The sequence below is a fragment of the Anser brachyrhynchus genome (assembly GCF_964034855.1).
Source record: "Anser brachyrhynchus genome assembly, chromosome: 9".
NCBI lineage: Eukaryota > Metazoa > Chordata > Aves > Anseriformes > Anatidae > Anser > Anser brachyrhynchus.
Window position 1 is genome coordinate 14029903 of NC_137703.1, and position 23792 is coordinate 14053694.

The window sequence follows — 23792 nt, forward strand, 5'->3', positions numbered from 1 at the left end:
GGACTAAACCAGCAAAGTGTGCAGAAATGAACAGCACCCAGGAAAAGTGTGTGCTGTTAGGCACTAATCGTAATAGTTTCTGGTATGGAGCTCTACAGCTGAAAAAAGAAAAAGGAGGAGCAAGGCAGAAACAAATTCATTGATCAGAGGATGACTGACGTTGTAAGCCAAATGAATGTAAACACCTAAGATAAGTCAGGCAGTATTTTTCCACTGGAGGTAGGGCTATGCGCAAGGTCCTGAGCTAATTTCATCTTAAATGGTGTGAATAATTCTAGCAATTTGTGTTCAGAAAGGACTAATTCACGTTGGAAGAGGTACAGAAAAAGGCTGCTAGGACATTAGGGGAGTGGAAAACCTGCCTTACAAGTGAAGACAAAGCAAACTTAGCTGGTTTGCTCTGGCAGAATAGTTGTTCTCTATGGATATGCTGTGGGGTAATGTCAGAGGCTAGGTGTACCACCAGTTCCATTTAAAAAAAAACAAAAAAAAACACAAAACATTAGTTGGATCTGATGACTGATGTCTAGCACTTAAAAGAAGTGTAGGCATAGTAAGACCAAAACCTGTAACTCTGATAAAGTCTGGTCTGTTTGTGAAAAGATTTTTGTAATGGGATCAGTTGTTGTGCCCATTCTTCCAATCTTGATATTGTTTAAGGCCAAGGGATGGGTTTTAAACCTGAGGCCGTGGGTTTTATTTTTAGCTGTTTTGGAACTACTGAATTGTCAGGTAGTACTCTAAGCCCCTAGGTCTGTGAGAAGTCTTTGAACTAAAGTTCTGTGCTTTGGAGTTAAGTCAGAATTGCATTTAATCAGATTGGTTTGGGCTGTCACCAAATACCTGCGTGCTCAGATCTTAACCTAAGTAGATTCTACTGGCTGGGATTAAATCATATCCTTTTTAAAGTCAGTTGGTGTAATTCCTGTGATTTCAATGGAGTTATGCTGATTTTGAAAAGTTACGAAGGAACTTGCTGGTTGAGATATAAATGTGATGAATAAGGGAATGGAACCACATGAAAGCGAAGCATTAAATGGATTATTTTCTCATACGCTGTTTTCTCATTTTAAGTGTCTATACTTAGCATACCCTCTGCCATAATCACCAACCGCATTTTTCCTTCAACCACCCATGCACATTTTTCCTTCAGGAGAGTGTTTCAATGCCATTTTATATTTTTGTAATACCCTTCATTGTTTTGAAATGCTTTATATTTGGCAATGATCCTGTACTCTTAGAGACCGCCTGTTGTATGCAACCCCTCTGAGAACACAAAGTGCAGCCTCTCAGTTCTTCACGCTTAAACCTGACATCACTTTCTCACAGAATCTTCTGCTTCTTTCTAAGTCATGTTTCACTGCTGAGGTTTCCCTCATGCTTGCTCTTTTCCTTTGCTTGATTCAGCGTATGCATTTTTTTGGATCAGTGTTTAAAACAGCCCTGTCAAATTGCTGACTTGTATGCCTTGTAACAGCAGTGGATGGGCAGCAAGGCTCTCTGAAAAAGGAAAACGAGTATATTAACTTTTGTAGGTTGGGGAGAGTGACTTTTGGTATGACTCACCATGTTTTAACCATGAATTCTGACTCAGTTTGTAGTGTAGCAGCAGCAGTAGTGATAGAAATGGCAAAAAATTCTAGCAGTCACACCGAAAGGCCACTGGTGATTCACAGCATCTGCAGATCACCCGTCCCACAGGAATGCCAGCAGATGGTTGCTTTTGGAGGCATCAGGCCCAAATAGGCTGGTAACTGCTCCATCACTTCTGTGGTGCCCTTGGAGCGGAGGTGGGGACTTGTTCTCCAGCACTACCGTGGCAGGAGATGAGGCTGTTTTGGGACTGCCATGTAAACCCAGGACTGTTGAAGCACTAGGCTATGCTTCGGCTTCTGCCACAAACCCCCATCCTCTCAGGCCATCAGTCAGGCTTCATCCCATGGGCAAACCAAAATGAACAGTGCAGCCCTGTTCACCAGTAATGACAGTGGGGAATAAAAGGGCTAAAAGAAGGAAGAAAGCATTCTACCTCCATTTTAGGTGTTAGTGCCTTCTGTTAGGTGTGGGAATGCGTATGTGACAGGGATTATCTTGGAGTAAATTATGTATGGTTGGCTGTATCAATGTGTCTCATCATCATGTAAAGACAATGCACGTAATTTGTTTTATCTTCAGTCCAAGGAATCCCTCACTAGCTGTCCAAATCGCTTGCTGACCTTACAGCTTCGAATCCTAATGCTTGTATAATCTAGTTGCTGTTTTACTCTTTTCCTTCTCTTGATATCTTAATTGTGCAAGGCCTTTATCCGCATTAATCTATTGGTAAACTGTGTTGCCTAGTTTCAGAAGAGCTGAGCTGCCCCCAACTCCTCTGTACCGCCCGGGCGTTTGGCAGCATGCCTTTAGGTGCCGCTCAGACCTCCCCTGTGACCACAAGTGTCCTTTGTGCTTCCCTAGCACCTTCTGGCTTGTAGCTCACTGCCCTACCAGTATAAACCAGAAGGGTAATTCTGTTGCTATCGTGGAAATAAATGGGGACAAATTAACTGTCAACAACACTTCACATCAGTCTGTAGTCTTTTCTTTTACTGCATATGATATATTCGTTATCTTGCTTTTTATTTTATACAGTATTTCAGTAGACATTTGATCTAGATCGTTCCAGAGGCAGTGTGACTGGCTTGTACTAACTAAACAATCACTTTTTTGAGGAGATGTTTCCAATACTTTAATAACCAGTTTGTCAGCTGTGTTCATTGTAATGTGAAGCTGCAAGTAAATGCTAAACAGCTTGGTGGTTTGACCACAGCAACAATTAGCTCTGAAGTGACTTTCTGCTATAGGCAGTCACTTCATTAAGTATTTATGAAACTGAAATGTTTCTGTTAATAAAACACAACTGTAGCCTCTCAGAGAAAGTTCGATGCATCAGTGCTTTGCTTCCTATATGATTTAATGCATTCGCTGACTTGTAATGTTTCTGACATAAAGAATAAAATGTGAAAAATGAGAAATGGTAGAAACACCAGCTTTGGGCTTAGTTATGCCTCTTAGGAGAAGCACTAGCAGTAATTTCCACTCTAATACTTCAACCTAGTCCTCCTGAGCCGTGATCACACAAGCTAGCAGCGCCTGGCACTTTGGCACTGGGACACATACTGGTCCTACAAACCCAGATGCATCTGGGACTGGTGTTCCTGTGCTGGGAGGACCACACAGCTGCCACCAGCATCTTGTGTTCATAAAACCATTCCTCTCCCAGCACAGCCTGATCCTGAAGTCACAGACAACGTTGAATTTAATGAGTAAGGCTGAGAATTCCCATTAGGATTCCAGTAGTTATGTTTTGCTGGGGAAAGGGAAAGAAAACATGTCAGAAATCTAATTACCTTTGGATTAATACTTCTGTATTGGGGTCACTTCATGTCTAGCATTCTGTGTTTAGCAACAGTTTTTTCATACCAACATAACCGGTATATGGGACCTTCAAAGGCTTGGTCTGTCACCAGACTCCACGTTATGATAAGATGCAGCCGTCAAGCTGAAAGCAGCCCAGGGCCACAATCCACAGCTGATGGGTTTACATAGAGGAGATAAGTGCAAAGAGGAATGGAGTTGTGGAGAGGTGCACAAAGACCTGGGCACTGGGTCCTTCTTTAGTGGAAGAAGCTCCCCTTTGACTAATTAAAAGCACTGCTGCCTAACCTGGAGGAAGACAGAATGCCTTTTTCATTCAAAGACTGTTTTTTTTTGTTTTTGTTTTTGTTTTTTTTTTAATAGAGTCTGGCTGAGAGCCTGCAGTGGCTATGGCACTCAGGGCTTAGGCTGGCAGGAAGCGAGACTAGTTTATACAAAGCCACAATGACATGAGCTAGTTTTGACTAAAATGAGCTCAAACAAAGCAGTAGTATACTCCAACAGCTTCCGCCTTCCTTTTTCTTGTACAAAAGAAAATCCACATGAATCTGTAGATTTGCAAGCATACAGCAGGCATACTGGGCCTTGATCAGGAAGAGATGTCTGTGCTGAACTTTATGCACTGAACTGAACTTTTGACTTAACTGTGGCTAGTACACAGTTAAGATCTGCTTGCATGCTTACCTAGCTGGAGAGCTGGGTGATCTTAACTTTGCTTTCAGTGAAATCGGTGGGAGGGTGTCCTTTTCCTCAATGGGAAAAAGGCCAGGCATCAAGTTATTCTACTTAAGACAGCAGCAGCACAACCATGCAGCCAAGTAAGAATTGAGGAGAAAAAGAGGGAAAACGCCAACAACAATGGGTTAGAAAAGTAAAACGCTGGGTGGGTAGGTTTATCCTTTTGTAAAGATTATGGAGCCAAATGTATAGAACTGCTTCACAGGGCAGAACATCACAGTTCAGCAAGGATGGTTGCAGTTATTTGATTTAGTTGCAAATAGTGCCTTAAGGAAAAGAGCAGTATCCAAGAAAGAAAGAAAAAAATGGATTCAATATTAGTACATTTTTTGTATACACAAGATAGGATTTGATAAATGCTTTCAACATTCCTTTAAACACCAAAGCTGTAAAAAGTACTGGATGCAAAGCAGAGGTCTTAAGTCATTAAAAATTCTTCCTTCCAAAAATAACCAAGTGAAATGATAATTCAACCTGCATTGCATTTTCTCCTTTTAACTTTAAGTAAACACAGCCAGAAGTTCAGTTCGCTATTTATTTGCAAACACTGCATAATAAACATAAATGTACTGCTGTTAAGAATAATAATGCAATGCTAATGATTCTGAAAAGCAAGAAGGGAATAAAGGAACCATCTGAAGGAAAGGGACAGGTAATTAGGCAAAGCAGGGAGATGAGAAGGTAGATAAGTACCTAAGAAAATTATACAGTGAAGGTGATTAAGAATACAGGCATAGAAACCATATATTAAATACTAGAACAAAAAATAAGGAAAGTGCTGACAAGGATGAGCCATGAAAGGTGAATCTAAACTGCAAGTGTTGAGTATTTGAAATGTAGCAATCCCCCTAGTTCATCCAATCCTGCGATCTACTGTTCCCAAAATAACAAGGGTAAGACTTTGCATTGTAACCAGGAACGTGTGACCTCAAATGAAAACACTGCAAGCATGGTAGTCTTGCTTTCCGTATCTGGTTTGAACCCCTTGCTGTCCTGACAAGCCTCCTGCTCTCACTGCTTCTCCCTCCCGCCCAGCTTTGACATGACGGGCTCACAGGAGCCCCACTAGCTGCTTTTCAGTGGTGCTCAGCCCAGGTTTTTCACTGATGGCCCATTTCCTGCAATGCAGTTGGCTGAGGAGGTTTCCATCTCCTCTTGGATGGGTTCCCAGTGGATGGAAATTTAGGGGATGCCACCTGGATCAGCACATCTAAGCTAAAAGCACAAGGCTTTTGCATATGTGTGAGGGGATGGCTCTCAAGCTGACAGTTACAAGACATTAACAGACCTAATGGGTCTGCATAGGGGAAGGGAGGTACCTCACAAGCAGCGACCAGTGAATTACATAAATTAATCATGATTTTAAATGAATGTTTGTTCCTAGTTCCCTCTGAACCACTTTTTCCATTGCCTTTGATGAAATGACCTTGTTTCTGTTTCCCAAGAATACAACTGGAAGAATACAGGGGAATATAGATATTAGAGAGGTGTTAACAGAACAAATAAATGACGCTGGCATGGGATGTGGAAGAAAAGGGGTGCACAGAATACTAAAGCCTTAAAAAAAAAAAAAAATACAATTCACTTTATTAATAACTATAAAATATTCTAAAACTTTTAATGCTTTTTTGTGGCTAGCAATAAAAATTGGAATTCTTTCCATTTGCAAGCAGTAAGGTTGGAACAATGCAGTCTACAAGCTTATATCTGTTAGCTGCGAGCAAAGTCCCTTCAGTTGGTACAGAGATGTTGCTGGGTAGCCACAGTTCTAGTGCTGCCGGTGAATGGCTCTGATGGAAGAAAAGTTTTAATTGGAAGCTGCATCCTGAAAGGGACCGTAAAATTGCAGAGGTTCAGCTTTTCCCCGGGAAAAACCTCAGCAGTGCAGTGCTGTGTCTGAGCTGCCGGAGCCCCCAGCGCAGTACCCAGCTGTTACCAGCTGTGCCACGGGGTAACAGAGCGCAGACAGGATGAGCTGCAGGGCCATGCAGCAGCACTGGGCCGTGTAGAGCGTGCAGGTTTTGGCTGCTGCTGGTGGCACTGCCCTGTCCTTGCTCAGACTGTTCCTATGAGTGTTGCTCCTGATGGACAACCTGTGTGTGCTGCATCCTGCCCACGCTGCCTTCGGTGCTCTGTGCTCTCCTGCGCTTCAACACCCCTCCTGTCTGGCTTGCCTTAGCTCAGGAAATGCTGTCCAGTGCTTGGGCAGCCAGCTGGTTAAGCAAGGTTATTCGCCTTGGGTGGTGCGTGCCTCCTTGCACTGGTTTCCCAGCTGTGGAGTGTTTTATGGCACTGTGGCATTTAGTTAATACTTGTAGAGGATAAAGTGGTAAACATTTTAAACTATACTTTTTTCTTTGCAACGGAGTGAGTGCTTTCCCCTCTGACAGTGCAAACTTGACTTTTGTCTAAGATTAACGGCAAGGATGCTTTGTGTGTTTTAATACTGCTTTACCTCAGCTTGAACAAGCAACTGTTATTATTACTACTTTAACATTTCTAACCAAATGTCACCTGTACTCCTTAAGCTTGTCATGATAATGAAAACTTAGTTGATTTAGTGATTAACTGAGCTGATTTAATTATCTTGGGTAAATAATATTATATGCTAATGTAAGGTAATTTATTTCTTTCTAATCTCTTAGAACCCTATATGCTGCAATCAGATTCTTTAAATATTTACTGAAGCACTTAGATGTAATAAATCGGATAAAATTACTCGTGAGTGACATTATGCTGGTGCCAGCGTGAGTTCCTTCTCTGCCATGTATAGAAGAGATGGGGAAAACGCTCCTGCTGTGCTACAGACGCAGGGAAAATGATTTTGGAGGTGCTCCCAGGCCCTCTGCCGTGCTCGCAGTAATCCGTGATCTGAGTTTGCCCTTGTAGCTGAAGGCTGGGGAAGCAGTCCCTGCCACAGACCTGCCTTCGTCCTGCAGGCAGAGCAGGAGTGGCCGCAGGAGGAGTGATTCAGGTGAGGGCAAAGCGGTGGCGATGTGGTGGTGCCGGCGGGAGAGGCGATGCGAGGCAGTGGGATGGTGCAGTGAGGATCTCCCTGCGGAGGCTCCTTTGTGAGGTCAGACCGAGCCTCAGCTTTGTGTCTGGCCCTGCTGCTCCACTGGCTGTCCTCCCTTCCCCAAACACACCAGGACAGCATGCGTTTCCACCCAAGTGCTATATGGTGGTGTCTTGTAGTTTAGTGCTGTGAACATTTATAAAGAAAATGAAATACTTACTGCTTTAATACAAGCTGGTCTTAAGAGTCTCATAAAAATTCTCTATTGATTCAGCCCTTTACTAAACTATTATATAAAACCGCTACAAAGTTCCATAAAGTTTCTAAGTACAGGGAAGTCTGTATAAGTCTGTATCTATTTTTTACAGCCTCTTGAATGCAGCCATTGAAAACTGCATAGGCATCCTGTTATGCACAGTACTACATCCCTTGGACGTGTCCTGAGGTAGATTTTTGTGTGTGACTTCACTTACAGCTTCTTTGAACAGAACTCGGGTGGGCGCTGGGCGGCATGCGAATGTGAAGCGAGCTGCTGGAGGTCGCTCTGCCCTCTGCAGCAGCAGCTGCTGGTGCTGAGCTGCTGTGACGCTCTGAGCACTGCATACAGTGCTACACACATGAGCAGCAGGCCTTTTTAACTGCCTGCCCCGCTCTGGGGCCGAACATCTGAAATGTTGATGTGACAGCCACAGGTAGTTCAAAGAACGGTTTCAGAAGTTGCCAGGTTTTACTCATTTTGTAAGCCCCATATTCTTAGAAGTAACAAAACTCATATGAATGTGTTTAATGGTCTGAGTCAGTAGCAAACTCCCAAATAGGACAGGTGTTTGAAGTGTCCCTTTTCTCAAGAAAAGGGCAAACATATTAAAAACGCTTAGTTGCCTTGCATTTTCCATAATGTACATGCTAGCCTTTTTTTCGTTCTTTTCTTTTTAATGCTGAGATGCCTGTATTTTTTTTCTTACTGAAAAAAGAATAAATCTGATCTACCATAAGTACTGAGTAACAGGTTAGCCTAACTAAGCAGAGAATACCAGTACTAACAGCAATCTGACTACCTGCTTGTCTAAATGAAACACACCTCCAAATCTTCTTTGTAGGCATGGGGAAAGCTAGGGGGGGAAAAAAAGGTGTTGAATAATGATAAAGATTCCTATAATGAATAAAATGACTGGAAAGCAGGACGGGAGTTGAGATCAACTAAAATCAAGACGTTGTTAGTACCTGTTTGAGAATACTGAACTTAAAAGAAGCCCTAAAATGCAATGGTTGTACCACTAAGCTCTTCAGATATTTTCATGGTTTACCAAACACAGGAAACACCTCTGACAGCGGAGCACCAGCAGGATGTTGAGGTTTCTTTAACTGCTGACTAAGTACTGGTATGAACAGCGGTGTTAGTGCACTACTGCTACCCTTAGATGACAATCTCTTAAAGTGTTCGTGGTCTGTGCCATCAGACTGACCACTGGGGTTGTGAGCATTAGGCACCACTTTCTTGCCCTTGCAAAACGTGATCTGGTATTTGTACTCGTGGTGCTCAGGATTCATCGGCAGGTGAGGTGGGAGCGCGGTCAGCCTGGTCGGTGAGGGCATCTGCACGAGGCGTGCAGCGCTCAGCTGCCTGTCGGGGCTGGCTAACAGCCTGCTGCTGCAGGTAACTCGTTTCCAGGCCCGAGCTCTGGGAAACGTGCAGTACATGATAAAAAGTAAATAAAAATAAAAACAAAAAGAAACCCTCAGTAATCTGCAACTGCTGAGGCAAAAGGGAGTTCTGTAATGCATGGGAAGTGGTCACTGCCAGTAACTGAGCTGTGGCAGCTCGAAGCCCATGAGCATCGCTTGTAGCTTAGCACTATAGTGAGAGCTTCTAAAATGTGAAAGAAATAGCAATAGGCATCACAGTTCTTCACAGTTCGAATATATATACCTCTACAGCTCTGACCAATCGCTCGACACAACTGCGTGCGCTGAAAACAAAACCACTTTTCAGTGATGTTTGCAGGAAATTTACACTTGTAGGCACCTGTTTTGGGGGCCTACCAGCTGGTTCTCACCATGAGATCTTTACAGCTACCATTTGTCCTATTCTTCTTGGGTGCGGCTTATTTTTAATTGCTTCAGAGCTGACCTAGGCAGACTTCAGGCAAGTGTAGGCAGCATTTAGGCTTTCGAAATGCTTGCCTGCACAACCTTCCATGTGCTAAGTCCCGGGAAAATGTGAGTTTGGGTGGCTGTGAAAGCCGGCAGAGGTCTGAGCTTGGGTGAGGGGCAGCAGCAGCTGCAAAATGAGCAGAAATGTCAGCGTAGGTGGGACTTCTGGGAGCCCAGCGGCTGTTGTGCTCCTCAGGTAGGGAGTGGGGAGTCTGGTGGAGGACAAATGTGGCTGTAAAGAGCGAAGACGTAAAAGTGAAAGGGTGTTGTGGGTGAGAAGCGAGACAGGAAGGTGTTGGGGAGAGAGGGGAGTGGGAGACACAGCACATGAGCAGTGAGGGTCTTGGGTGTGTGGGATGGGAGAGGCTTTGGAGTAGACGACTGTGAGTTTTCAGAAGTACTGAGAAAAAGGATGGAGGTGGGCTGGGGTTGGAGTGAATTTGGAACGAGGGTTCAGGGAACCGGACTTCTGCCATGGGAAGAGCAGAGGAGCTGCAGGCTCTGGGAGTGGGCTCCAGCAGAGAGGTCTGGGCACTACGAGGAGCTGTACCCCTGCAGCGTGTCTGTACCCAGGATGCTGGCTTGGGAGCAGGGGGGGCATGCGCATTGTCCCCTCCATCCCAGTCCCCATATTGCCGTCACTGACACATGGCCAGAGCCTCTGAGCTCAAGCCCCAGTCTTCAGGTTAGAATTGTGCCATTTAAATGTCCAGGCTTTTGCTCACGTTTAAGGGATGCTCTTATACCTAGGCCCTTCAGGTTAATATGTAGTAGACCTTTGCATCCACGTTTCATTTTTTCTGAGCCCTTGAAAAATAGACAAAAACAAGTTAATTCACCTTAGTGCTAGACTGCCTAAAGCTTTCAGATACAGGGTAAAATAACAGCATAAAAAGAGTCTGACTTCTGTTAGGAGTTACAAGCTGAATTTACAAAATAGTGATGGGAACTGAAAAGCTTTCTCTTTTATCCCTGGGAAGGATGTGTGTTTTCCAGTCCAGGTGGCACATGTTTTGAATTGAGGGAGACAAAGGAAGCATTAGAAAATCTCTTTTAGATACGAGTAAAACACCAAGCTATTGTCTTTGCAACATCCTGCACGTAAAACACCTGACATGAAACACAAAATGACAGCTAGAAGACCAGGTATTCAGAAAAATGAAATACTTTTCTCTTCCCCTTCCTTTCACTTGAAACTTGAGTCAAAATTGGGCCAAATTTCATGGTTTGGTCTCCGCAGAACCTCCATCCAGCTGACAGAAGCAGCCATGCTGTTCCCTGTTTTCCAGCGCTTCGGGAGGCAGGGCACTTGCTTAGGATTCAGAATACCAGGATTCAGTTGTTGCTTTTGTCGTGCTGCATGGATTTGTAAGTTTGGGCTACTCTGGACTGTGTAAGGACCCTCAAGCCTTTCCATTCAAGCTGTTCTACTTTGCCTGACATAATTAAATATTAATTGGGCTAGACTGAGCAAGTAAATGACTTTTTATAGCCTGGCAACTAGGCCACTCACCCAGGAGAAGGAAAACTCAAGTCCTAGCAATCATATTTTACAACTAGAAGCATAAAGCTGTATTTAAGCACGTGAATATTTGTTAGATTTCTGAAAGCATTTTCTGTGGTGTCTGTTCAAACTGCACTAAGAGCTTCTGAGGACCAGTCCTGCTTATTTGGATGTCTAAAGTAAGGCCTTGTGCATTGAAATTTAGAATCCCATTTGAAACAAAGCAAAACAAACAAAAACAAAAGCCAACATCCATCATTGAGCCAACTTTGAAGAATCTGAGACCCGATCTCATGATTCCCTGTGAATGTTGCTTTCCAAGAAAATACAGTGAGTGATTGCAAATCCCTGCCTTGGTACCCGGCCTGAAACAAGAGGGCTGCTGTTTCGGAAAGCCTCCCTAGAAGCATGTTTCCAGACTAGCCTTTACTTTCATAAACTTCCACAATAAAAAATCATAGTTTCCTACAAGATTCAAGCGTTCATTTCCTGCTAGTAGAAGTAACCGCCCAATGGATTAAGGTGGACTTCCCAAGGGGGTCCCTGCTTGTGCTGGGCAATGGTGGGGCCGAACACACAAGCCACAGAACAGGGGAAGCCCCTCACCCTCAGAGGGACTGCACTGACTTCTCTGTTGCTCCATGTGAGCAGGGGTTGTAGCCCATGTGGATGGGTCCTGCGTTGTCCCGTGTGCGAGCCGGCAGAGGTCATTGCCACGCTCAGGTTTGTTGCAGTTAACCCATGCTTACATGGGTTAAATCATGCCAAATCATTCTAAGCGTTTCATAAAACTTAATTCTTAAACTTTAGTTGTTTTTTTTTAATTTTGTTTTATTTTGTTTTGTTTTTAAACTTTCCATATCTTTTGTCTCCAAAGCATTTATATTCATTCGTTTGGTTTGTTCTAAAATTAAATTATCAATTACCTCTTCACTGACAAATATTTTTGCTTCTAATGAAATACATAAAAACATAACTCCTCTGGTTATTCTAAAATGCTTACAGTAGGTGAAAGAAGATAATATTTTTGTTTGTGAAATTAAATTCTGTGATGTCTGCCTGTCTTTTTAAATTAAAAACCTGTGATCCTTGAAAGAGAGGGGATCATGTTCTTCACTCTCAAAAATTAACTGCTATTCATACAGAATATCTAGGCTTTTTCAAGTATCCTGTGAATGTATCACAGCCTTTGGATTTCTCATTGTAAAAATCTGACAGTAAAAATAGTGTTTGGTCCAAGTTATTCTTAGTATTTGAGAAATGTGCTGCCCAGAATCAAATGAGATGTTAACTTTATGATTTCTCTCTTTAATAAAATGCACTGTGTTTAAATAGAATTAGGGAAGGTCTGTGCAGATGGACAAAATTACATGTCCAGCTTTTTTTTCTTTTGTTACAGAGGTTCTTCATAAAATATTCACAAGACATACCTGAATAATTTACATTGCCTTAATTCACTGGGCAGGATAGTTAAAGTAAAAAAGACCACAGTCGTTCAGGCAACAGAAAGCCACCCTCTTTGAATAGCAGACTTTGTGTGTGTTTGTACATATATATCTACATTTTAATGTTGCCTCATACTTGTTTGTTCTTTGTAGGTGGTTTCCAATTTTAAGATGCTAGATTGATAGCAGAATTATTTGCTGTTTAATAAACTCTGGACTGTTTCAACTGAAGTCAGTGGAAAAAGAGCCTTTGGCATTTTACATCCTTGCCTCATGTTAAAATGAAGGGTCACAGAGGAATGTACTCTTGACCCTGAAGGAGAAAAGCCTATACATTTTCTCAGCTATTCTCACGGTGATTCATGACAACGCAGGGTGCTCACTACAATATGGTTTTCAGACAGTCATATAATAAAATATATAGCTCATAATCTTCAGCTCTATAAACATAGGTCACTACCGTGTGGGAGTTCCCATGATTTAAGTTTGTGAAAATACTGCTGTGTATTGTAGATCTGACATAGCCCTTATTGGGATTTTTTCCAGAGGACAGTCCCTTTCCACAGAGGTTGAGAGCGAGATTATCCATGCAATAGCATCCAAACAGTGGAGGATGGTTTTGAACCTCCTCGAGAAAGCTTACTGTATGGTTTGTAGTTAACACAGACACATGGATGCTAATGTACATGTGTGCTCATGCTGAGCCTTAGACTTCTTTGCAAATCTGGTTATCAGAATGCTGGCTGCTGCTGCAAGAACAAAGTAGGAGCAGTGTTAAAATCTGAAATTTTAAATTAAGACCTTAAAAAAATAAACTCTGTGTTGCTTAATGGCTTGCCAAGCTAGTAGATGTGTGAAAACAAGGCTATAAACTTTCATTTATGCTGAAATACCGCAGTGTTTCCACAAAAATGCAGGTGTTAATGTTGTAGCACATGCTTCCCGGTGCAATCAGTTCTACAAAGTGTATTTGACAAATTTGACATTTGATGTTCAGTATGAAAGCAGTGGCTAGCACTGTCTCCTTACAGTCAAGGATATGCTTTGAGGGACAGAATATCTGTGCAGCTCTGTCTCGTAATTTTCATTGAAATACATGGGAATATGTTGTGACGTCTTCCAGAAAGGTGGTAATACTTTGCCTAAAATGTGAACTTCTAAATAAAACCATAGCACACTTGTTAATGCTGCATAGGTTTTGTTGTCCAATTCATACTGTTGAATAAAATATGCAAATATAGCCAGATGCAAAATCAACCCAGGAACAGGTTTCTCTTTATCAGAATTGTTGTATTATTGTGAATATGTCTACAGAAAATACTTTGACAGCGAATGAACATATTATGTTAGTTCAAGTGTTATATTTCAGATAAGAAAAGCTTATTAAAAATATTCTTTCTTAACGCCATCAAAATAATTAAAGAAGAAAACAATAACAATTACACTGTAATTTCTCTGTGAAAAGTAATAACCCAGAACTTTGTCTGACATCTAAATTAGATTATTACAAGAAATTGCACATAAATTAAAGTCAGCCCTTCAGGCTTCCTACCCATAAGAGTTTGGAACAAATCATTTCTCTTTCGTAAGTCACAGGTGATTTAAAGACAGGTAAAAACTTCAGTCCATCTCCCATCTTCTTGAGGTCCTTTCAGCTTTCCAAAAAGTAATTTCTAGTTTTCCAAAAGTGAACCTCAGAGTGTTCATCACAGTGGATGTGAAACTGAATCAATTAGAAATGGGGGGGGGGGGGAGTTGGTTGGGTTTTTTTTCTAGCATGCAGCTTCTGTGTCCTGTGTCACCGTGTTTTGGAAGAAAGTAATACAACAAATCCATAGTGGCTGAAATTGCTCATTTCCATCGGCTCATGTGAAATATTCCTCTTTTAAAGCAGAAGGTCAAGGCTAGTGTCTTCACAGCTCAGTACCCCGGTACTGTATTTGTGGTGCAAATGGCAGAATCTGTGCAGGGGAGCTGAACACCATAAGCCTGGGTGCAGCAGCAGCACACAAGCAAGGTGCCTGGGCTCCGTACATGGGGTGTGGAGAGATGCTGGGCAGCGGGGTTTGTAGGCAAAGCTACTACCTTGCACCAGATAGATTGGTATGGTTGGGCAGGGGGCAACCCTCTTCTTCTGCAGGATGTCATGTCAGGATTCAGAGGAGTCTGTCTTGAATGTAGCCATAGGAAATGCCACGCTCGGGAGCATGTGCTGAACAGGGGCTGGTGCCTGAACAGGAGCGGGTAAGCAGTGGTGTGCCTGCTGCTGTGCCACCATGTTCGTGCCAGCACCCTTCATCTGTTCCCAAACAGGAGTCCTGCTCTTCAAAAGCGCTGAGCACCCAAGAATTCATGATTGTTTCAGCAGAAGCTGCTCAATATGTGGTTTGGAAAGTGGGAATTCTGAGCTCCTGTTGACTTCTCTTGCAAGTTATGGTAGCTGTTGGTGTAGCTGCTTGTTTATGCAAGCAAAGAGTTCATCTTCCTACCATTCTGCCAGTACCCAAGGAGCCTCTCCCATCCATTAGCAGCAGGGAATGCCATTTCTCTCTGCTTCCTGGTGTTTCTGGCAGCTGCAGACAAACGACTCTCCCACTAATAGTCCCTCTGTTCCAGAGATGAGTGTTTTAAGCATGTGAAAACAGCATTTCTCAACTTGTTTTGATGGAATTTTATTTGTCAAGTTTATGGAGAGCTTTATCAAGTCAGATGCTGTGAAACTCCTTCCAAAATCGTCTTTAACTCTTCTTGAGAAAAATTTGGGATTTTCTTATCACCCATGATATTCTTTCTCCCCACACGTCCCTACTGGTACTTTAGCCTTCCTCTTCTCTAACACCAAGCAGACTGTAGACTAAAATTATCTTTGTAATTTCTCTCTGCTGTGGTACAGCTAGGAACTATCTTATTCTATTAAAAAAAGATTACTAGCTAGTACAGTGGGTGAGCTGCAGCTGGAACCCACCCTGCAATGAAATTACATAGTACCAGAGGTGACAAAGGTAAAGAAATGTTAGGAAGTTCTTATAAACCACCTTTTGGAAGTTCTTCTTAACCATCCAAACCTAGCCTTTCCCTGGGTAGGGGCAGAAACTAATGGGTAGTAACAAACGTCAGTGCTGGAGAGCAGGGGGAAGTTTCCACTCTAAATGCAGTGAGTCTGGGGACAGCTCCTGTAGGACTAACGAGGGGCTGTAGCTGTGCAGTGGGAAGAGATCTTTGTGAACGCTATCACTCGATGTAGATGTCTGCAGAAGAAGGGGACCAGCCTTGGTGATACTTGGTGACGAGGGTGATTCTGTTCTGCAAAGTGCCTGTCGTTGGAGAGGTGCTGTGCCAGCAGCCTCTAAAAAGCCTTCAAGAGCCGTTTTGCTGAGTCGGCTCCCTCGCGTACCTCTGGGGGGGATCGATGGGGTGGCTGGGGAGGAGGAAAGGTGGCGGGGGCTGCAGTTGCTCTGGCAATTCTAGTGTGAGCATCTGAGCAGGGGATGGGAGTGCCTCTACCTGTAGGTGTGCCAATGGCTTTTTTGAAAGCACAGGCCGAATCCAGAGCTTCTGGAAATCAGATATATACTTTAAGTTTGTGTAAACACTTAAGAGCTTTGTTCAAACCTATCAGATAGCAAGAAATGTCCGTAGGGAGCAGAGGTGCTGAGGACTACAGCAGTGATGCAGAAAACTGTGCTCCATCCTCCCTTGCTTTGTCTCCCTGGAGTACGTGATCCTGATCCCTGCAGTGCTGAACGATGAGCAGTGACAGTGTGAGGAATGACGTGTCTTTCCTCAGCAGCAGGATAATTAGGCCCTGTGCATAAAGCCTAACGCACTGTCACCCTCCCCAAACCAGGGCAGGCAAAGCAGTGAGGGTCTTACCAGAGGAAATAATGTTACATGGAGACTACACGGAGCTGGTCATTAGCAGTGGCTGTCTGCGTAGTATAGCAAAAAATACTTGGAAACATTTAATTAAAATGAATGTAATGGCTGGATTTAAGCTGTTATTCCAGAATTTAAGTGCCAGTTACCAATGCATTAAATGCATAATAATCACTGCATAAATAAATAAATTTGTTGTTCTAATCTGTAACTATAGTAAAGCTGCACATTCAGTAGAATTGTGCTGGGGGCCTTAGCTTTCAACAGCTATTGCAAGAGCTCTCATCTGTCAAATTTTCTTGTTACGTTCGTATTTTTACTGTTGTTCACAGGTCAAGACAGAAGTTTCTTTTAGTTTTCCGAGCAACTCCTGGAACTGTGCAGATGAAAAAAGTAGGAGCCAAAATTTTATTTTTCTAGTTGATAATCCTAGTTCGCTTAAAAAGGCCAGTGTCTGGATTTTCAGCTTGGGAAGTTAATTTAAACTTGATGATTTTGATTAGGAAAGGAAAAGCAAAACCATATGGACTCATTGTCGAGTCCTCTACAGGGCTATGCAGAAATTCATTCTTGCTTCTTGGTGCTGGAGAAAACACCTCAGCAGAGCAGACTTTATGTCTACCCGGCCTGGCATTGTGTCTCCTGGAGTGGCCAGCACCCTGTGTGTCAGAAGGTATATGTGCTATACATCGTGGTATAGAAACTTTCACTATCGGGCAAGATTTCATTCTCAAGACACAGAGTAAGTTACTCAGAACTCCTGGAGATAAGTTTCATGTATTGTCACAGAACTGAATTTGTGAAGGAAAGATGACAAAACTTCTATGTCCATGAAATACTATCTGTAAAAGCTGCGTTAAAGAAAGCAATTCAAGAAATAAGCGCTTCTGAATAAAGGCCTCAATTCCATAACCAGTGTTAATGCTGCCAAAAATCTTAGAAGTCCTGTGAAGTCCTCTCTGCTTGTCTGTCTTTTACATTAGGCATAGATTTTTTCAAGGATTCATTTTTTCCTTTGGGTTGTATAATATATTATGAAATTAAATTGCTGTGAAACATTACATTATCAAAACTTTAATGAATTGCTTCCTGTTACTCATTAACCTTGCAGGTTTTTCTTTAACTCTGAAATAAGCAGTAGGCACAAAACACTTCTGTTGATTCAAGAGGCTATAACATCTTGACACGGATGAAAATTAACCTAGTAAACTCCACTTGGGTCAGAAAAATGTTCCAAATTTTAATTTAGTGAACCTTTAGTGAGAGACTTGCCTGTGAACATCAAGCAGTAAAATGAAAGTGATTAAAAGGTTCAGTGGAAAAAAACCCCAAGAAATGGCTTGAAGTATAGAATATGTGATATTAAAGAAATGCAAAGCCAAGTTAGCGGATGTTTTCCATGCAGTGGTGTATGTCTCTGACAGACACTCTTCCTGAGGAGTTAGTTCCCTGAGAGCATCTCCACGAATGCCTGGTGCCACAGCATTCACAGAGACCCACCTGCTGCAAAAACTGTAAGACTGCAGTCGTAAAGAAGTGGGCTTGAGTGATGGCTCCCTCTCACAAAACAGAGGTTCAATGCTTTTAAATGTACTGGGGTGAGAACTCTGCCAGATACGGGTGTTAGAAGAGTGAGTGAGCACATTTTCTGGGTCTGGAGAGGAATGGGGTCACTTAACTCTTTTGGCTATGTGAGCTCCTTCAGCACATCTTTGAGCTGCTGCCCAGGCACTGGTTGTGTTTTGTTTCTTCTCATGCTTTCTTTGTGGTGCTTGTTTGAGTATTTGCTGATGCACTCTTTGAAATGAATTTGAGAAATAGACTGAAGACATCAGATGTCATACATGTTCATCCCCAACACAGATGATCAGCATATCTGACGTGCGGGTACGCTTGATGGACTTCACTGAGTCCTTTCTTGAATGCTAATTAATTCTTAAATGGCAAAAGACCTTTGGGGAGGTCGTTGCAACCTTTTAGCACAGCCTGTTAAGTTGGGGAGAGAAGGGAGGATAACGTAAACTGTGTGTACATGAAAAGGTTGTTTAAAGAAACAGAGAGTCAAAGGCATTATCTGAAGCTAAGAATTGTTTTATTGCTGAGATTTTAAAGAGAAGGTGCGGAACCAGACATCCCAGTTGGTCACCCTGCCTGCCTGTGCCCCTGGCAGGAGTATGGGTGCTGGGCTTGGTGCAGGCAGCCCCAGGCTGCCACCAGGTGCTCAGCTGTGCCTGCACCCTGCAGGTGCTTTGGCCAGGTCAAAGGAGAGCAGGGACTGTGGCTGCTTCATCCCCAGTCCTGCAGCATCCGCTCCTGGGAGCTACCTCTGCGTGGGGAGGGACGAACCAAGATTTTGATCAGGTGTAATTCCAAAGGGCCTTGTAATTGATCTTGAGTGAGGCTGCGAGAGCATCCCAAATCCAATTCCAGTTACTGCGCTGTGCCCACCTAAATCCCCACTGACATGTTATTTGGGTATTGTGCTCCCTTATAGATTCTCCATAAACTGCCAAGCAAGGCTGCTGTGTGCAGTTAAATTGCTATATTGTAGCACAGAAACTTCACAGAAACTGCTCCTGCATGGCCATATACAATTCTGTACAAAGTTTGTTTTTTATCAGGAGAGATTTGACCACATTTTTTATGATTGCATATGAGTGCCCAGTCTGGGCATCTTCATTAACTTTATTCTGTCTTCTACCGAAGATGCAATATATTACATTTATTGGCTGTCCATTGTGATCGATTGTGAGTGTGACTCTGAGTGATGTAGATTTTTTTTTAAATTTTAATTCTGTGCAATTTTTCATCCAAGAACAGATTAGTCTCGAAGAACAGGTGTGCTGGAAGTGAAGCACTTGAATTTGAGGTGATTGGGAAATGGTGCTGTATTGTCTGAGCTCTTTCAAGTCTCTTCACTACCGTGGCAGTGTGCTTCTCCTTGAAGGCTTATCAGCATCATAACAAGTTTGTATCCTCGTGTTTTGCTCCAAACCAGTTTCTTTCCAGTTACTGATACTGATCTGATAAGTGCCAAGGAGAGATTTCAGAGTGCTATTACAGTACATAGTGTATGGCTGTCCTGAAATGTCCTACCTTAGATGAGAAAGACTTCACCAAAGTAGATATGTCATCATCATATATATAGATATAACAGAAGCTCTTACATCATATACTGGATCTTGAACTGGATATAATCCAGGCCTGAAAGAAAAGACCTTATCTGGCAGGAAGCAAACAATCAAATTCCTTGGGATATCCTTGAGGAAGCAAGAAGCAAGAGACCAAATGAAGAAGGTGAACAGCTTTAATAAAATTCAGTATTATTCCTTTGATTTATTCAAGACTTAGCAAGCGACTATCCAGGCTTAATGGTATTAACTGGTATTATAACAAGAGGGGACGCTTCACAGACACAGAGGGGAATTGGAAGTATGCAAGGTTAAGTGAAACAATGCTGCTAGTAATAAGTCACTGGAACTAGACTGTCATTCTTCCTCTACTTGTAGATCCTGATTATCACGTCAGTTGTCCATATGCTGCTCTCATCAGCTGCGATAAAACGAAGTGTGAAAAAGATGGACAAGATGGTCATATATTTAAATCAAATATACTAAATGCTGTAAATGTAGGTTGTGACATGCCACAGATTATGTATCATATGTCATGGCATATCATTTTACTGCCAGACGGTGTGATACAGACTAATGCAATACGAAATGGCACACAGATGAACTACAAGAGCCATTCGATGTAGAAAGATATATTTAAAGAGATGAAGCCCCTGCATATGATGACTTTTTAGCAGGACATCCAGCCTGCTTGTGCCTGGAGTTGTGAAGTTGTTGGACTTATACCATTTTGGATTCCTGAGGCTCCCTGTTTCATGCCTATTGGCCTCTCTTGGTCTTTTTTGTGGCTGGACATCACTGCTCCATCTCACTGGCCTCGGGGTGACAAGTTTCAGCTGAATGCCAAAGGCCGCTTGTGATCCATTACCACAGTTACAATTGATGTACAGACTTTTTTCTCTGTAGATTTTTTTTCCCCAGTTTTCCAAGCTCTTGAAAAATAAGACAGTAGCCAGTGTTTGCTGTGGGATCAGTCCCACCTCTTCCCAACCAGAAATTTAACTGTCTGTCTTCTACATTTCACGGCTTTCTTTCCGTCCTGTAACTGCAGGCAGTTGGGTTCTCCAGAAAGCAGCAGTGGAAACAAAGCAGATGACGTATGATACAACTCTGCGTGTAGTGGCAGAGGCCGTTTCACTGAGCACTTCCAGAAGCAAGGAGGAAGCTCTTTCTGTTTCAGAACTGCAGGACAAGATTAGGAGAGCCTAATGCACATCAGTCTCCCTAAGGTGCTAAGCAGGAATTTGTGTAATTGGGAACTGAAGGTGATTTCAGGAATGCAGCGTGCTGAGATGAGACAGGAAGTTTCTCAGCTCCTCATCTGTATATTCACCCCAACACCATTCAAAAAAAAAAAGCAAGAAAAGTAGGAGTGTCTTTGTGAGGATTCTCAACCATTTTACTTAAACAGCGGCAAAAAGAGCCTGTAAAGACAAATTGCTGTGTGTTACCTTGTAGGTAGCTGATTTCTTTGCCAGGCTGTTTTTCTTGGTCTGGTACTTCAGGGAGCGAGAGCTGCAAGCACCGCAGATGTTCTGTCATGTCTCTCTCGAGCAGCCATGGTGTCTAAAAGGAACAAGACTATAGTGACATGTCCCAAAACAAACGTAACCAAATCCTGTAAAGCCAAGTGAGAGCTCATGTTTTTCTTCTGTATACTTCAGGCCAGTAGCTAGATCAAGATTCCTCATCATACAAGGGATTGCTAAGCATTTGGGCAGCTTGACAGTCACATGAGCAGAATAATTCAGTGTATTTTTTGTGTGTGAAGGAGATCATTGTAAAAACAGTCAGATTAACAGTACTAATGCACAAAATGTGGTAAAAATGGTATGGGTGTCTCTGAGTCACCACAAGCACTGCATTAGACGATCTACTGGAGGGTAGTTTTAGGTGGAGTGAGGGAGGGGAGCAAGTCTTGTTGCTTAAAGAAAAAGTTCAAAGACTTCCACTGAAGTTTGGGGACAGAGTGAAGTGTTCCTGAATTATTAATTCCTGCTCTGAGTAGGGGAAATTTATGTGTGGCTCACAACTTAGAAAATATTTGTCTCCTTGGCTAACAAGCCTGGCCTCTGTTGGCATGAAGATGGGAGCAGTTTTCCAGTTTTAAGATATTCCTTCGTACCTGATGCTTCCCTTAAAATTTGTTCTTAAACTCCTGCATCGTTAACATGCAGTTAATCATTTGGCAACAAATTTAGCAGCCATCTGTCGTTTTGCATATTTTGTAATCTAATAACAGTTGCAGCCATTGGAAGAGACTATTTGCCAATGAATCTGAGATAATATGATGGTGTCAGTTCATTCCAGGCACAAAACAAACAAAGACTGCACTTTCATCCTTGAGGAACCTTTCAAGTGCATCCAAGAATTCCACAGGGCAAATGCCAAGTCTCTGCATCTGTGTCTCCAAGCTATACTCAGAATTTCTTCCATTTCTTTTTTGCCTCTAGGGATTCAGCAGCCACAGTGTGTCTGAACTGATTGCTTACCACCAGAATCATCTGTGTTTTGGACATCTTTGATATCTCTACAGCTCATGCCTCACAGCAACATCAGAGGTAAGACGCTAATTAAGGACTGTTGCTTCGTCTCTTGGAGGTTAGTATCCTTGGACTTCTGTGGCCTCTGCTTTGAGACTTCTGAGTAATGTCAAGGACAGAGCAAATTACTTGCAACTTCTTGTCAGCTGTGTTCCTTTTCAAAAGTTTAATTAGCAGAGAATAACACAGTTTGAGCTAAATGTAGCCAAACCAAAAGCCAGCTCCTGCAAAATGCTTAACTTGTTAGCAGTAAGGCTCTTAGGACTATATCTTTTTTGGAGTTATACAAGCTTAAGACAGTTAGCAGAACTCCACAATCAATGAGTCCCAAAACTGCTTTTACACACACCTGCAGATAAGCTAAAAACATAGAACATCTGGTGCATGTGGGTATGTATACATAAAATGAGCTGTTTTAATTTTTCCTATGCGTTGGGTGCTGCTATGTGGGCTAAACCAACATAATGTTAGTAGTGTGCTTTAGAACTAAATCAGTCTGAAAGTGTGTTTATTTCTTTGTTCCTGGAGACTTATAAGCCATTCTGTAGGACTCTAACCTTCTGGCATAGGGACCACATATTTTTATTGTTATCTTGTGATGCAGCAGGGGCTACTGTTTGAAACCCTTCAAGTGTTCACAGACGTCAGTGAAGCTAGTAGGAAAAGTTTAAAATAGATAAAGTGCTTCTTTACACTGGTGGTATATTTCTGGAGCTTGCTGCCACAGGAGTTTGTAGAATTAGAAAGTACAAGCAGGGTCAAAAAGGGATAGGACAAATTCACAGGCCAAAGGTTCATAGATGGATACCAAGAGGACTGGGCAAGGAAGTAACTTGTAACACCCTTGATGAAACAGCTTTGGTGGAGTACAAAGTAAATGGGGTGCAGAGAACGACTAGGCTCATGTGCCCTCTTTAAATAGCTCATCCTGTCACCGCTATCTGAGACAGCATCATGGGTTGGGTGAGCCATTAGGTCTCCAGGAGGGCAGTTCCTAGGGCCTCATGTTCTTCCTATAACTTGCACTTGAGCAGTGCAGGTTGCTAGGTTGAGCCTTGGCTCTACAGGTCCAGTCCCTGTTAATTCCAGAGACAGAAGTGGACAGTTTCTGGAGCTCTCTCGCTGGCATGAGTAGCGCAGGCTGTTTCAGAACAGAGATAAGAAGTATCAGCTAGACTGTGTAGGGAAAATGGCTACCTTTACTTTTCCAGAGGAGCTATACTTCATAATGCAAATAGCGAAGAGTCATTTCTCACTGAGCCTCTTACTTGCAGAGGTAATACATCTCTGGCATTTCCATTAGATCACTGTCCTTCCCAGCGCTGTTCTTTGGCTCAGTTGCTTGGCTTCAGTGTGAGGTGAGCGTGGATTGGAGTGGGGTTTGGCTAATGTGCTCTGAAACACTCAGTTCATCTAAAAGTGCTTGTAAGTACTGGCTGTTTTTACAGTCACTCTTTTTTGGAATTAACAGGACAAATCAAGGGCAGTAAATGACAAAGCAAAACGCTTTTTTTCTCATGTAGATAACACACACATAATTTGTGAGACTTGCCTATCTTGGATTCTTTTTCCCTACTTGAACCCATTCACTGCTGCAAAATACTGTTTGCTTTGAATGGGAATTTGCTTTTTGTATTCCCCTCAATTCATACTGTGCATACTGTGATATACAACTCTGCTGTCTTTTTCACAGAGCTTATGCAGTCAGAAATCTGTTTATGGTCAGATTGTCAGCTGACAGACACGTGCTGCTTTGGCTCCAATGAAGCTATATTGACATTCTTTGGCTAAAGAGAGCTGGGGCAGTATCTCTGAGAACACAATGTAAAGTGCATCATATTTCTTTTGCTGGTTCAATGCTTGGAAGAAGTCCAGCAAAAAACAATGTTAATTAAAAATGGAAACTACTTCTCCATCCCTCTCTGCATGCTGGCTTAGCGATTACATGAATTACCTGGGCATGCCTTT

At 42.6% G+C, this 23792-nt stretch overlaps 1 protein-coding gene across 8 annotated transcripts in view; it reads left to right on the top strand.

Moving 5' to 3' along the window:
* Positions 1-23792, top strand: part of GPC1 (glypican 1) — a 293355-nt gene that overhangs the window by 14871 nt on the left and 254692 nt on the right. For 6 of the 8 annotated variants that reach the window (XM_080604912.1, XM_080604905.1, XM_080604907.1 and 3 more), the window contains exon 2: positions 21735-21842. The exons of the other annotated variants lie outside the window; for them this stretch is intronic. The gene's annotated coding sequence lies outside the window, so the exon portion shown is untranslated. The remainder of the gene's footprint in view (positions 1-21734; positions 21843-23792) is intronic. 8 annotated transcript variants of the gene reach the window in all.